This window comes from Anarhichas minor, unplaced genomic scaffold (genome assembly GCF_050575085.1).
Source record: "Anarhichas minor isolate MPS153535 unplaced genomic scaffold, ASM5057508v1 ptg000136l, whole genome shotgun sequence".
In the NCBI taxonomy this organism is placed as follows: domain Eukaryota; kingdom Metazoa; phylum Chordata; class Actinopteri; order Perciformes; family Anarhichadidae; genus Anarhichas; species Anarhichas minor.
Window position 1 is genome coordinate 14,984,441 of NW_027466582.1, and position 16,930 is coordinate 15,001,370.

Below are 16,930 nucleotides of genomic sequence, written 5' to 3' on the forward strand. Positions count from 1 at the left end.
GTGTGTGTGTGTGTGTGTGGAGACCTTTTCATTCATTTCATTGTATATCAAGAAGTACCGAGTGAAGAGCGGCTGTGCGGGCTGTTGTGTCTCAAAAAGCAGACCAAACAACGGGTACAATTGCCTTCGATTTAGTAATTGTAGATAAAGGACCGTGTATCTCTTTTATACAGGCGGCGGAGACGCGCATCTCCACCAACGGCCTCTTCAGTAGAAAGGCTCGATGATAGTACCAGAAGGTTGTTTTTCCAATACCAACATTCTCTCGTGTTTAATGTTGTCAAAACACAAGCTTTTTGCCGAAAGTCAAAAGTTGGCAAAATGTTTTTTGAAATGGGGAACTAGAAGTCAAGAATACAAAATTGTCCAAATATTTGACACCAGCTTTTGATAATTGTCAGTTTTCATTACTTGGTTCTACCGACACGTTGCTTTCGGAAAACAAAAGGTATTTCAAATTGGAGCTCTATATTCGGTAGACCAAAATGCAGCGCTGAGACATTTCCATCTGAGAGATACTACCTTGGGTGAACTCGCTGTGTTGCTCTCGTAATGCGACAGCCACGGCTCTTTCTCCGCCTACTCGACACAAAGTACAAACGACTTCTCTGAGGATGGTGGGGGAGGTCATTCTGGGAAATAAAAGGAACGGTTTAAGTGAAGTATAGTCTTCTGAAGGAAACTGTAAAAAAGTAAATGAAAACACTTTTATAACTCCTGGAATGCACTGAACGGCACATACTGTGTGAGAGTATAAAACGGGTGATTTTGTGTTCGTTTGATATTGTACTAAGAAGACAGGCGCTGCTGGGGTCGACTTGACTTGTCTTTTCTTGCCACTGGAATCACGAGTCTTGGAGGGAGGGAGGGGGGGGGGGGGTGGGGACTGTGTGTTTTAGCTGCGTAGAACTTGTTTTATGGGGCATGTAAATTAAATAGCTTCAATGGAATTTTGAATATGGTCAGAAAGTGGCCGCGACACATTTGGACGTGTGTATTTCTATTTAAATGTTTTGGGTGTGCCTATTGATTAGTCCATTTGCCAGTCAGAATGCTGCTATATCTGGTGAAAATGTGCAATTTTAGTGTACTGTACTGTTGAATGTAATAAAGAAATGGACATTTCTTACCTTGGTAAACTATCTTAAGTGTTGTTTTTGTGTGCACCAATCACTCGTCTCTCGTTAAGGTCATTGGTCGGGTTGGGTGTAGACTAGGAGACAAAAGGACTCCCTATGAGCTAGCGGTATACACTTTGAGGGTTTCTCTAATTGTTAAATTCAGATAAATTAATTACTACAACAGCACTTGCTATTGGAATTTGAAAATGTAATTTCAACAAAAACAAACAATTAAATTATTAGCGTACAGATATCCAAAGCTCCCATTGTTATTTTACATAATGCGTCATGCTAATTTCTGTTTTCTCCTTTTATACGTGATATCCGCCCTCACTCTGCTGTCTTAAAAAAAACAAAAAACAAAAAACTGGTTAAATCTGAAAGGTTTTTGGGGAAATGGTGTTCATTTAAAGGGACAGTGTGTAGGATTTTGTGCCTCCTAGCGGTGCGGTTGCACATTGCAACCAACTGAATACCCCTCCACTCAACCCGCCTGCGGTTACGTGAGCCGCCGAGTGCAAAACCTCGCTCAGAGGCACGTCCGTGCCATAATAACACCACTTCAGCTGCGACGCTGGTGCTCCTGAAGCCGACCGTCGGAAGTCAGCCGGCCGTGGGCTGGCAGTGCCACGCAACTACAGGCTGACCTTCAGGTAACGTAAAAAAAAACGCAAAAGGCTCTGGCTAGAGCCAGTGCTTTATTGAATAGAAAGTTTCTCACTGACCTCGTGTGCCTCCTTCTAAAGCTGGCTAGAATGAAAGTGGCGGCTGTTCAGGTGAATGACGGAGCTGAAAAAAAGCTTCTCAAGGTTCCGACAAAGAATGTCTACCTGCAGCTAGCATTATATATTATATATAACCCGTAGACCTATGTCACAGGCAGATGTTTATCTTCAGTGGATCTTCCATACAGCACTGGATGTGTCGACCTGAATGTGAATACCTCATTAGTATGTAAATATATGGGTAAAATCATGCTCCTATGAGCTGGGATACTGAGGCGTGTAAGCACTTCATCCTGTGAAGTGACTTCCATCCATCCTCCTATGATCCACATTTGTGTTTCAACTTTGACCTGAGGTTTCTAATACGTGTTTACTTATTCACGTGCCCTTTAAATCTTTTACTTATGAGTTCCCCTAAGTAATCTTTAGAGACTTCATGTTAATGTATCCATCCGAATCCAAATGACTGAGGTATAATGAGCATGTGCAATGTTCTGTGCATGTGAACGCATCATTTGATATGAGAGGCGCCGCGTCTGGGAGTCGGAGTGTGTTTATGCGACGCCTCCGTGCAACTTCTGCGCTAATTATCTTCCTTCCAGTGCGTCACCTGTGTCTATTCCTTCCACTCAGGGACTCTACTTCCTGTCATAGGCTCAGCTGAGTGCTTTGTTCCGCTGTGCGTTCATGCATTGCTCCTCCGTACATGTGGTTTTGAACGGGGCCTGCCAGTCATACCGGCGGTGTGTTGTGCAATGCGGCTGATAATCGTTAAATGCCGGGCCTGACAACCGGCCCCGAGTCTTGTTTGTAGTCTCACGGTTCTGTTTGTTGTCGAAGAAACAACAGCTCTCTGGTTTCTGTTTGCGCCACAGAGTTGGAAGTGAATCAAAGTGATCGTGTGCTTTCAGCCCCAAGTTGACTGTGTGGCTGTTAGTTTGCGGATATATTCGTCTCTGGTAGTTTGTGGGTATTGGGCTGACATGGTGCATGTAAATACATGGATGTGTGTTCAATCAGACAATTTTACAACAAACCTGGAGCCATGTAATGTCGGAATAATCATAAGAATAATCATAAGTACAAAATTCAAATACGGGGGGAACCTAGGGCCTAGCACCAAATGTCATAAGTCATTATGAATTTTAAACTACATTTAAAAAAAAAAAAAAGGACAAACTTAAAAAAATAAGATCAAATAACCTGAATAATACAAAACAGGACTCGCACGTATAGCCTACATACAAATGTAAATACATGTAAATGTTTACACATATTTAACACGCATATTAAAATTGTATTGGCCCAGTATGTAGGTGGGCTGTGTAATATTTCAGTATATGAAAATGTAAATATGTACATATGTTAGTTCAGTTTCTGGAGGACTATTTCATTTTGATAACTGATCAAGTTAGATCTCTCACATACACACATATACACACACAACTTTTATTTAAAAAGTGACATAATCCAAGTTGTAATTGTGAGGTCACAATGGATTTGATAAACAGTTCTTAAAGATCAAAGTCGTAAGATTTAAAGGGTAAGTTCACTGTAATTGTCTAAAACAATTTAAGACCCCAGACTCATTCACCACTGCTCTGTCCAGGTCGGGATGAATGTGTCTGAAACAACAACAGCAGCAACACGGGGCCTGGGACTCTGTGGATCAGACCCCAAAGGGTTTGCGTGTGAGCTCTGCACTCGGCATTGGTGACTGTTCAGCACACCGAGAGTCTGGAACACAAACACTCTTGTTAACCCCCCCCCCAGAAGCTCTTTGTAGAAATTAAACCACACTCTAATTAAAAAGAAATGACAAGAGCATCTTCATTGGCAAATAACAAATGACTCCTATTTATTAGAAACGTCTTAGGAGGCAAATGTCATTACGCGTCTGATATTCCTAGGGGGGGAAAAGCATTGTCTGAGTATATTAATATGTATTTAATATTAAAAAAATACTGTATATAACAATTATTAAAGGAGCTAAATAAAATGTTAAAGCTTGATCTATTTAAGATGCATATGTACATATGTACCACAGTCTAACCTGCTGACACAGCCCGTGTTATGCTGCATTTCAAGTCAACATTTAATGTGAAATAGCAGCCCCCCCCCTTTTAATGTCAGCCCAAAAGACACATCAAAGAGAAGCTAATCCATGTGGACTGTGAGACATGAAAGCAGAGCAAATGAGGTCGCCGTCAGCTCGTGGCATCACGTGGAACAAAGAAAATAAATCACGCCGCCCGTCCAGAAAAAAAGGTCAGCAGGTTGTTTCCCCCCCCCCCCCCCCCCCCCCAAGCACATTTATCAGACTTGCTCAAGTGACCGATGTGACCTTTACAGATATACGAGTTGAGTTTGATTCGCTCCAGACGTGTGTTGATTATAAAGGATGCCGTTGTCAATCAGCTTCCTCGCCGGGATTCATTATGCAGCCAGCAGTGAGTAATGAGCGTGCCCAGAGCTTTGAAGCTCACTTTAATCAGAGCGCTCAAGACCATTACTAAGCAACGGGAAACTTGCACATGTCTCGATAGGATGCGTGGTGACGGCGGACCGGCTGATGTTCACCTGAGGAGGTGAGATGAAGTCAAAAGAGGCACTTGTGGTTTTCCAACTGTGGGTATTTGGGTATCTCTTCGTTGTCCATTGGCTCAAACACGATCACTTTGAGAACATAATATGCTACCAATATTACTGGTGTTATACAATTATATTTGAATACATCCAGAACAGGAAAATATGTACAAATTATGTGTGTTTGTTTTTTTTTTCTGGCAGAAGTGACAGTGAGGCATCCATGTTTCTTTTTTCCTCCTCCTCCTCCTCCTTCCTCCATGTTAACGCGAGGTGTAACTGCAGTCGTCTGAGGCTGTGATGTTTCACAAAGAAGCAGCTGGTTGTTGCTTTTCACACCTGTTGTGTTGTGAAGGATTCTGTGAACCCCGATGGGAACAAGCGCCTCGGTTACCTTGAGTTTATCTTCTGGGGATCGTAAATCCTCTTCATGTCATTGCTCCGTGAAATGTAGAGTCCTTGGAATATATTTACGGTTTTAGAGAGTCCTCGTCTTGTTGCCCGCAGTGACGGATGATTTCACAAGCGCTTGTATACATAATGTAGTTGTTTTGCTATGCACTGCCAATGGAACCAGAGTCCCTGTAATTATTCGTACACAGAGTGCAGAGGTGAATTTAGAAGGGGATTTTTATGGATAAACATGGATTATGTTTACTGTATGAGCCACTTACATGGTCCTGTATGATTCAATCGGTGGAGGGGACCCGCTGTTATGGTGGTTAATGGCTGATTCCCAACGGGGACCAATGTGACTGAGATGAACCCAGTCACGGTATTCCAACATGTTATCACTAAAACGACTAAATCCACCGTCTCCATACAGATGAATGTAGTTATAACTGTGTATTTCCATTCTGGTAGACATGTTGGTGTTATTCTATATTTTTCTTTTTGTCATCACGTCTTATGATGAGACCAAAAGCAGCAATGTGTTAGTCTCTCAATACTCTCTGACTGACATTCAGTCAACTAACTGATTGTATGACGATGTTTGGTGCAACGATATGACTGCACTGTGATGAAACACGTCAATGCTGGTGTTGTTAATATTTTTTTTTCAAATGTATAGAAATCTGCATTTCATGAGGACTTCTGTATGCCCTGAAATTGTATCTAAAAATAGAACTCCCACTGAGGAACTCTGTCTCACACATCCATGCGCTCACTTTAGTCTGAGCGTTTTCTCAAAGCGATGAGGTGGGTGAGGTGGAGACCTGGAGGTGAGGTTATACTCTCATCATTGTTTGCTGAACGTCTTTGGGATCAGTTAATAGAGGAAATAATAGACAGATAAATCAATACTTACAATACAATATCCAGAGTAATGAGGACACTGTGTGCGCTGCAAACAAAAACAGTTCCTTTTCTTTTCCATTGTTTCGCTCAAGAACACTAAGACATGCGGACGGTAGGAGCCGAGGATCAAACCACCAATATTCATAAAAAGTCATAGTGTAGTGTGTCACAAATAAATCATAAAAATAGTCATGATATAGTAAGACATTAGAATGTAAAAGAGATGGTAATATAGGTTGGATTATAGAACTTTATCCACCACTGCATTGAACTATCTGAGTCAAATTGTCTGTCGTCTAAAGGGACCGGTGTGGTTTAACTTTTGAATCAATGTGTTTTTTTATTGGTATGAATCATACTGAGAGTAGGTGGCTCTGTTTTTGAATATCTCCTTTTAGAAAGAAATTCCTCATTTGACACTTTCTCACTTGCCAAACCCGGAGGCCTCGGTGGAAAATAAAGAAAGAAGAAGAATCCGGACTCTGCGAGGAGATGCTTGTTTCCATGACGATGGGGGGGAAGCGTGTGCTCGCGTGTGCTCGCGTGTTTGATGACCTCACGCGTGCATATTCTCCTCACCAGTCGTTTGTTCTGCCAGGATGCAGACGTTTCTGCCTCTACGCAGCACGTGGTGCAGTCACATGCAAGGGTGTTATTTACATGGGGGGGCGCATTATTGAACCCCTCGAATAATGGTTCAAACTCCCAGTCCCCCCCCCCCCCCCTCCCGTGCTGCCATTCAAACGGCTATAGCTCAGCAGAAACTCTGCGTCAGCAAAGTGCAAAGCCACCCCAAACTACAGAAGACATAACACATTATATACAAAAAAAGAAAAGAATGTTAGTGATGTTTTCAGTAGTCAGTCCACCCCCGGTCCTCTTCACTCAACACATTCTTTCATTTATTAACTTTCCTGCATAATCTCGTGTTCCACCCTCCAGTCCAGTTAGTTCAGTGATCCATACAACATGCTGTGGAAAAAGGGACTCAAGGAATTAGGGACAAATAGTACAACTGGACAAGTGGGTGTCTGATTTCCTGGTTTCAAGGAAAATAGAAGTTAAAGTGGAATCCTACCCTGTGCAAATATTCAATAATATACAAAGCTAAAATATTCTCTCAATACTTTGATTATTGTTCCAGATTTTTTTTATTAAAGGTATTTATTTGGCATTTTGAGTGATAGCTCCCGTCATTTCTAAGAGTATGAATCTCAAATGCAGAAATGAGAGAAGCGATATCTTAATCATACATCTTACTACTGGTAATATTGGCATATGTATATTGCAACGTCTTCGGGCAGTAGCAATTTTCTAGTTTCGACATATGACTATGACTGACTTTTTCGACATACTATACTATGACTTTTTATGACTTTTTCGACATGCTATACTATGACTTTTTATGACATTTTCGACATGCTATACGATGACTTTTTTATGACTTTTTCGACATGCTATACCATGACTTTTATGACTTTTTCGACATACTATACTATGACTTTTTAATGACTTTTTCGACATGCTATACTATGACTTTTTTATGACTTTTTTCGACATGCTATACGACTTTTTTTGACTTTTTCGACATGCTATACTATGACTTTTTTGACATGCTATACTATGACTTTTATTGACATGCTATACTATGACTTTTTATGACATGGTATACTATGACTTTTTCGACATGCTATACTATGACTTTTATGACTTTCTGACATGCTATACTATGACTTTTGATATGCTATACTATGACTTTTTCGACATGCTATACTATGACTTTTATGACTTTCTGACATGCTATACTATGACTTTTGATATGCTATACTATGACTTTTTCGACATGCTATACTATGACTTTTTATGACATGCTATACTATGACTTTTATGACTTTCTGACATGCTATACTATGACTTATGATATGCTATACTATGACTTTTTCGACATGCTATACTATGACTTTTATGACTTTCTGACATGCTATACTATGACTTTTGATATGCTATACTATGACTTTTTCGACATGCTATACTATGACTTTTATGACGTTTTCGACATGCTATACTATGACTTTTTCGACATGCTATACTATGACTTTTATGACTTTCTGACATGCTATACTATGACTTTTGATATGCTACACTATGACTTTTTCGACATGCTATACTATGACTTTTATGACGTTTTCGACATGCTATACTATGACTTTTTCGACATGCTATACTATGACTTTTTAATGACTTTTTCGACATGCTATACTATGACTTTTTTTGACTTTTTCGACATGCTATACTATGACTTTTTCGACATGCTATACTATGACTTTTTTATGACTTTTTCGACATGCTATACTATGACTTTTTAATGACTTTTTCGACATGCTATACTATGACTTTTTCGACATGCTATACTATGACTTTCATGACTTTTTCCGACATGCTAAACTATGACTTTTGATATGCTATACTGACTTTTTCGACATGCTATACTATGACTTTTTTCGACATGCTATACTATGACTTTTTTGACATGCTATACTATGACTTTTTTGACATGCTATACTATGACTTTTTCGACATGCTATACTATGACTTTTTATAACTTTTGATATGCTATACTATGACTTTTTTTGACATGCTATACTGACTTTTTATGACATGCTATACTATGTCTTTTTCGACATGCTATACTATGACTTTCATGACTTTTTCCGACATGCTGTACTATGACTTTTATGACTTTCTGACATGCTATACTATGACTTTTGATATGCTATACTATGACTTTTCGACATGCTATACTATGACTTTTTCGACATGCTATACTATGACTTTCATGACTTTTTCCGACATGCTATACTATGACTTTCATGACTTTTTCCGACATGCTGTACTATGACTTTTATGACTTTCTGACATGCTATACTATGACTTTTGATATGCTATACTATGACTTTTTCGACATGCTATACTATGACTTTTTCGACATGCTATACTATGACTTTCATGACTTTTTCCGACATGCTATACTATGACTTTTGATATGCTATACTATGACTTTTTCGACATGCTATACTATGACTTTCATGACTTTTTCCGACATGCTATACTATGACTTTTGATATGCTATACTATGACTTTTTCGACATGCTATACTATGACTTTCATGACGTTTTCGACATGCTATACTATGACTTTTTATGACTTTTTCGACATGCTATACTATGACTTTTTTCGACATGCTATACTATGACTTTTTTGACATGCTATACTATGACTTTTTTGACATGCTATACTATGACTTTTTCGACATGCTATACTATGACTTTTTATAACTTTTGATATGCTATACTATGACTTTTTTTGACATGCTATACTGACTTTTTATGACATGCTATACTATGTCTTTTTCGACATGCTATACTATGACTTTCATGACTTTTTCCGACATGCTATACTATGACTTTTATGACTTTCTGACATGCTATACTATGACTTTTGATATGCTATACTATGACTTTTGATATGCTATACTATGACTTTTTCGACATGCTATACTATGACTTTTGATGTGCTATACTATGACTTTTTCGACATGCTATACTATGACTTTTATGACGTTTTCGACATGCTATACTATGACTTTTTATGACTTTTTCGACATGCTATACTATGACTTTTTTCGACATGCTATACTATGACTTTTTTGACATGCTATACTATGACTTTTTTGACATGCTATACTGACTTTTTATGACATGCTATACTATGTCTTTTTCGACATGCTATACTATGACTTTCATGACTTTTTCCGACATGCTATACTATGACTTTTATGACTTTCTGACATGCTATACTATGACTTTTGATATGCTATACTATGACTTTTTCGACATGCTATACTATGACTTTTATGACGTTTTCGACATGCTATACTATGACTTTTTATGACTTTTTCGACATGCTATACTATGACTTTTTTCGACATGCTATACTATGACTTTTGATATGCTATACTATGACTTTTTTCGACATGCTATACTATGACTTTCATGACTTTTTCGACACGCTATACTATGACTTTTAATGACTTTTTCGACATGCTATACTATGACTTTTTATGACTTTTTCGACATGCTATACTATGACTTTTTCTGACTTTTTTGACATGCTATACTATGACTTTTTCTGACTTTTTCGACATGCTATACTATGACTTTTTCGACATGCTATACTATGACTTTTTAATGACTTTTTCGACATGCTATACTATGACTTTTTCTGACTTTTTTGACATGCTATACTATGACTTTTTCTGACTTTTTCGACATGCTATACTATGACTTTTTCGACATGCTATACTATGACTTTTTCGACATGCTATACTATGACTTTTTTATGACTTTTTCGACATGCTATACTATGACTTTTTAATGACTTTTTCGACATGCTATACTATGACTTTTTTATGACTTTTTCGACATGCTATACTATGACTTTTTCTGACTTTTTTGACATGCTATACTATGACTTTTTCTGACTTTTTCGACATGCTATACTATGACTTTTTCGACATGCTATACTATGACTTTTTAATGACTTTTTCGACATGCTATACTATGACTTTTTTGACATGCTATACTATGACTTTTTTGACATGCTATACTATGACTTTTTCGACATGCTATACTATGACTTTTTATAACTTTTGATATGCTATACTATGACTTTTTTTGACATGCTATACTGACTTTTTATGACATGCTATACTATGTCTTTTTCGACATGCTATACTATGACTTTCATGACTTTTTCCGACATGCTGTACTATGACTTTTATGACTTTCTGACATGCTATACTATGACTTTTGATATGCTATACTATGACTTTTCGACATGCTATACTATGACTTTTTCGACATGCTATACTATGACTTTCATGACTTTTTCCGACATGCTATACTATGACTTTCATGACTTTTTCCGACATGCTGTACTATGACTTTTATGACTTTCTGACATGCTATACTATGACTTTTGATATGCTATACTATGACTTTTTCGACATGCTATACTATGACTTTTTCGACATGCTATACTATGACTTTCATGACTTTTTCCGACATGCTATACTATGACTTTTGATATGCTATACTATGACTTTTTCGACATGCTATACTATGACTTTCATGACTTTTTCCGACATGCTATACTATGACTTTTGATATGCTATACTATGACTTTTTCGACATGCTATACTATGACTTTCATGACGTTTTCGACATGCTATACTATGACTTTTTATGACTTTTTCGACATGCTATACTATGACTTTTTTCGACATGCTATACTATGACTTTTTTGACATGCTATACTATGACTTTTTTGACATGCTATACTATGACTTTTTCGACATGCTATACTATGACTTTTTATAACTTTTGATATGCTATACTATGACTTTTTTTGACATGCTATACTGACTTTTTATGACATGCTATACTATGTCTTTTTCGACATGCTATACTATGACTTTCATGACTTTTTCCGACATGCTATACTATGACTTTTATGACTTTCTGACATGCTATACTATGACTTTTGATATGCTATACTATGACTTTTGATATGCTATACTATGACTTTTTCGACATGCTATACTATGACTTTTGATGTGCTATACTATGACTTTTTCGACATGCTATACTATGACTTTTATGACGTTTTCGACATGCTATACTATGACTTTTTATGACTTTTTCGACATGCTATACTATGACTTTTTTCGACATGCTATACTATGACTTTTTTGACATGCTATACTATGACTTTTTTGACATGCTATACTGACTTTTTATGACATGCTATACTATGTCTTTTTCGACATGCTATACTATGACTTTCATGACTTTTTCCGACATGCTATACTATGACTTTTATGACTTTCTGACATGCTATACTATGACTTTTGATATGCTATACTATGACTTTTTCGACATGCTATACTATGACTTTTATGACGTTTTCGACATGCTATACTATGACTTTTTATGACTTTTTCGACATGCTATACTATGACTTTTTTCGACATGCTATACTATGACTTTTGATATGCTATACTATGACTTTTTTCGACATGCTATACTATGACTTTCATGACTTTTTCGACACGCTATACTATGACTTTTAATGACTTTTTCGACATGCTATACTATGACTTTTTATGACTTTTTCGACATGCTATACTATGACTTTTTCTGACTTTTTTGACATGCTATACTATGACTTTTTCTGACTTTTTCGACATGCTATACTATGACTTTTTCGACATGCTATACTATGACTTTTTAATGACTTTTTCGACATGCTATACTATGACTTTTTCTGACTTTTTTGACATGCTATACTATGACTTTTTCTGACTTTTTCGACATGCTATACTATGACTTTTTCGACATGCTATACTATGACTTTTTCGACATGCTATACTATGACTTTTTTATGACTTTTTCGACATGCTATACTATGACTTTTTAATGACTTTTTCGACATGCTATACTATGACTTTTTTATGACTTTTTCGACATGCTATACTATGACTTTTTCTGACTTTTTTGACATGCTATACTATGACTTTTTCTGACTTTTTCGACATGCTATACTATGACTTTTTCGACATGCTATACTATGACTTTTTAATGACTTTTTCGACATGCTATACTATGACTTTTTTGACATGCTATACTATGACTTTTTTGACATGCTATACTATGACTTTTTCGACATGCTATACTATGACTTTTTATAACTTTTGATATGCTATACTATGACTTTTTTTGACATGCTATACTGACTTTTTATGACATGCTATACTATGTCTTTTTCGACATGCTATACTATGACTTTCATGACTTTTTCCGACATGCTGTACTATGACTTTTATGACTTTCTGACATGCTATACTATGACTTTTGATATGCTATACTATGACTTTTCGACATGCTATACTATGACTTTTTCGACATGCTATACTATGACTTTCATGACTTTTTCCGACATGCTATACTATGACTTTCATGACTTTTTCCGACATGCTGTACTATGACTTTTATGACTTTCTGACATGCTATACTATGACTTTTGATATGCTATACTATGACTTTTTCGACATGCTATACTATGACTTTTTCGACATGCTATACTATGACTTTCATGACTTTTTCCGACATGCTATACTATGACTTTTGATATGCTATACTATGACTTTTTCGACATGCTATACTATGACTTTCATGACTTTTTCCGACATGCTATACTATGACTTTTGATATGCTATACTATGACTTTTTCGACATGCTATACTATGACTTTTTCGACATGCTATACTATGACTTTTTAATGACTTTTTCGACATGCTATACTATGACTTTTTCTGACTTTTTTGACATGCTATACTATGACTTTTTCTGACTTTTTCGACATGCTATACTATGACTTTTTCGACATGCTATACTATGACTTTTTCGACATGCTATACTATGACTTTTTTATGACTTTTTCGACATGCTATACTATGACTTTTTAATGACTTTTTCGACATGCTATACTATGACTTTTTTATGACTTTTTCGACATGCTATACTATGACTTTTTCTGACTTTTTTGACATGCTATACTATGACTTTTTCTGACTTTTTCGACATGCTATACTATGACTTTTTCGACATGCTATACTATGACTTTTTAATGACTTTTTCGACATGCTATACTATGACTTTTTTGACATGCTATACTATGACTTTTTTGACATGCTATACTATGACTTTTTCGACATGCTATACTATGACTTTTTATAACTTTTGATATGCTATACTATGACTTTTTTTGACATGCTATACTGACTTTTTATGACATGCTATACTATGTCTTTTTCGACATGCTATACTATGACTTTCATGACTTTTTCCGACATGCTGTACTATGACTTTTATGACTTTCTGACATGCTATACTATGACTTTTGATATGCTATACTATGACTTTTCGACATGCTATACTATGACTTTTTCGACATGCTATACTATGACTTTCATGACTTTTTCCGACATGCTATACTATGACTTTCATGACTTTTTCCGACATGCTGTACTATGACTTTTATGACTTTCTGACATGCTATACTATGACTTTTGATATGCTATACTATGACTTTTTCGACATGCTATACTATGACTTTTTCGACATGCTATACTATGACTTTCATGACTTTTTCCGACATGCTATACTATGACTTTTGATATGCTATACTATGACTTTTTCGACATGCTATACTATGACTTTCATGACTTTTTCCGACATGCTATACTATGACTTTTGATATGCTATACTATGACTTTTTCGACATGCTATACTATGACTTTCATGACGTTTTCGACATGCTATACTATGACTTTTTATGACTTTTTCGACATGCTATACTATGACTTTTTTCGACATGCTATACTATGACTTTTTTGACATGCTATACTATGACTTTTTTGACATGCTATACTATGACTTTTTCGACATGCTATACTATGACTTTTTATAACTTTTGATATGCTATACTATGACTTTTTTTGACATGCTATACTGACTTTTTATGACATGCTATACTATGTCTTTTTCGACATGCTATACTATGACTTTCATGACTTTTTCCGACATGCTATACTATGACTTTTATGACTTTCTGACATGCTATACTATGACTTTTGATATGCTATACTATGACTTTTGATATGCTATACTATGACTTTTTCGACATGCTATACTATGACTTTTGATGTGCTATACTATGACTTTTTCGACATGCTATACTATGACTTTTATGACGTTTTCGACATGCTATACTATGACTTTTTATGACTTTTTCGACATGCTATACTATGACTTTTTTCGACATGCTATACTATGACTTTTTTGACATGCTATACTATGACTTTTTTGACATGCTATACTGACTTTTTATGACATGCTATACTATGTCTTTTTCGACATGCTATACTATGACTTTCATGACTTTTTCCGACATGCTATACTATGACTTTTATGACTTTCTGACATGCTATACTATGACTTTTGATATGCTATACTATGACTTTTTCGACATGCTATACTATGACTTTTATGACGTTTTCGACATGCTATACTATGACTTTTTATGACTTTTTCGACATGCTATACTATGACTTTTTTCGACATGCTATACTATGACTTTTGATATGCTATACTATGACTTTTTTCGACATGCTATACTATGACTTTCATGACTTTTTCGACACGCTATACTATGACTTTTAATGACTTTTTCGACATGCTATACTATGACTTTTTATGACTTTTTCGACATGCTATACTATGACTTTTTCTGACTTTTTTGACATGCTATACTATGACTTTTTCTGACTTTTTCGACATGCTATACTATGACTTTTTCGACATGCTATACTATGACTTTTTAATGACTTTTTCGACATGCTATACTATGACTTTTTCTGACTTTTTTGACATGCTATACTATGACTTTTTCTGACTTTTTCGACATGCTATACTATGACTTTTTCGACATGCTATACTATGACTTTTTAATGACTTTTTCGACATGCTATACTATGACTTTTTCTGACTTTTTTGACATGCTATACTATGACTTTTTCGACATGCTATACTATGACTTTTTTATGACTTTTTCGACATGCTATACTATGACTTTTTAATGACTTTTTCGACATGCTATACTATGACTTTTTCTGACTTTTTTGACATGCTATACTATGACTTTTTCTGACTTTTTCGACATGCTATACTATGACTTTTTCGACATGCTATACTATGACTTTTTCGACATGCTATACTATGACTTTTTTATGACTTTTTCGACATGCTATACTATGACTTTTTAATGACTTTTTCGACATGCTATACTATGACTTTTTCTGACTTTTTCGACATGCTATACTATGACTTTTTCGACATGCTATACTATGACTTTTTAATGACTTTTTCGACATGCTATACTATGACTTTTTCAGACTTTTTTGACATGCTATACTATGACTTTTTCGACATGCTATACTATGACTTTTTTATGACTTTTTCGACATGCTATACTATGACTTTTTAATGACTTTTTCGACATGCTATACTATGACTTTTTTATGACTTTTTCGACATGCTATACTATGACTTTTATGACTTTTTCGACATGCTATACTATGACTTTTTTCTGACTTTTTCGACATGCTATACTAAGACTTTTATGACGTTTTCGACATGCTATACTATGACTTTTTATGACTTTTTCGACATGCTATACTATGACTTTTTTCGACATGCTATACTATGACTTTTGACATGCTATACTATGACTTTTTTCGACATGCTATACTATGACTTTTTATGACTTTTTCGACATGCTATACTATGACTTTTTCGACATGCTATACTATGACTTTTTAATGACTTTTTCGACATGCTATACTATGACTTTTTCTGACTTTTTTGACATGCTATACTATGACTTTTTCTGACTTTTTCGATATGCTATACTATGACTTTTTCGACATGCTATACTATGACTTTTTCGACATGCTATACTATGACTTTTTTATGACTTTTTCGACATGCTATACTATGACTTTTTAATGACTTTTTCGACATGCTATACTATGACTTTTTTATGACTTTTTCGACATGCTATACTATGACTTTTTCTGACTTTTTTGACATGCTATACTATGACTTTTTCTGACTTTTTCGACATGCTATACTATGACTTTTTCGACATGCTATACTATGACTTTTTCGACATGCTATACTATGACTTTTTTATGACTTTTTCGACATGCTATACTATGACTTTTTAATGACTTTTTCGACATACTATACTGACTTTCTTCGACACGCTATATATGACTTTTAATGACTTTTTCGACATGCTATACTATGAATTTATATATGCTATACTATGACTTTTTTCGACATACTATACTAAGACTTTTTTTGACATGCTATACTGACTGTTTTCGACATGCTATACTGACTTTTTTCGACACGCTATACTATGACTTGATATGCTATACTATGACTTATGACTTTAATTACCATGATTTACAGATCAGGGTTATGGAATTGTCAGCGCAAGATGTTTGCCATGAAA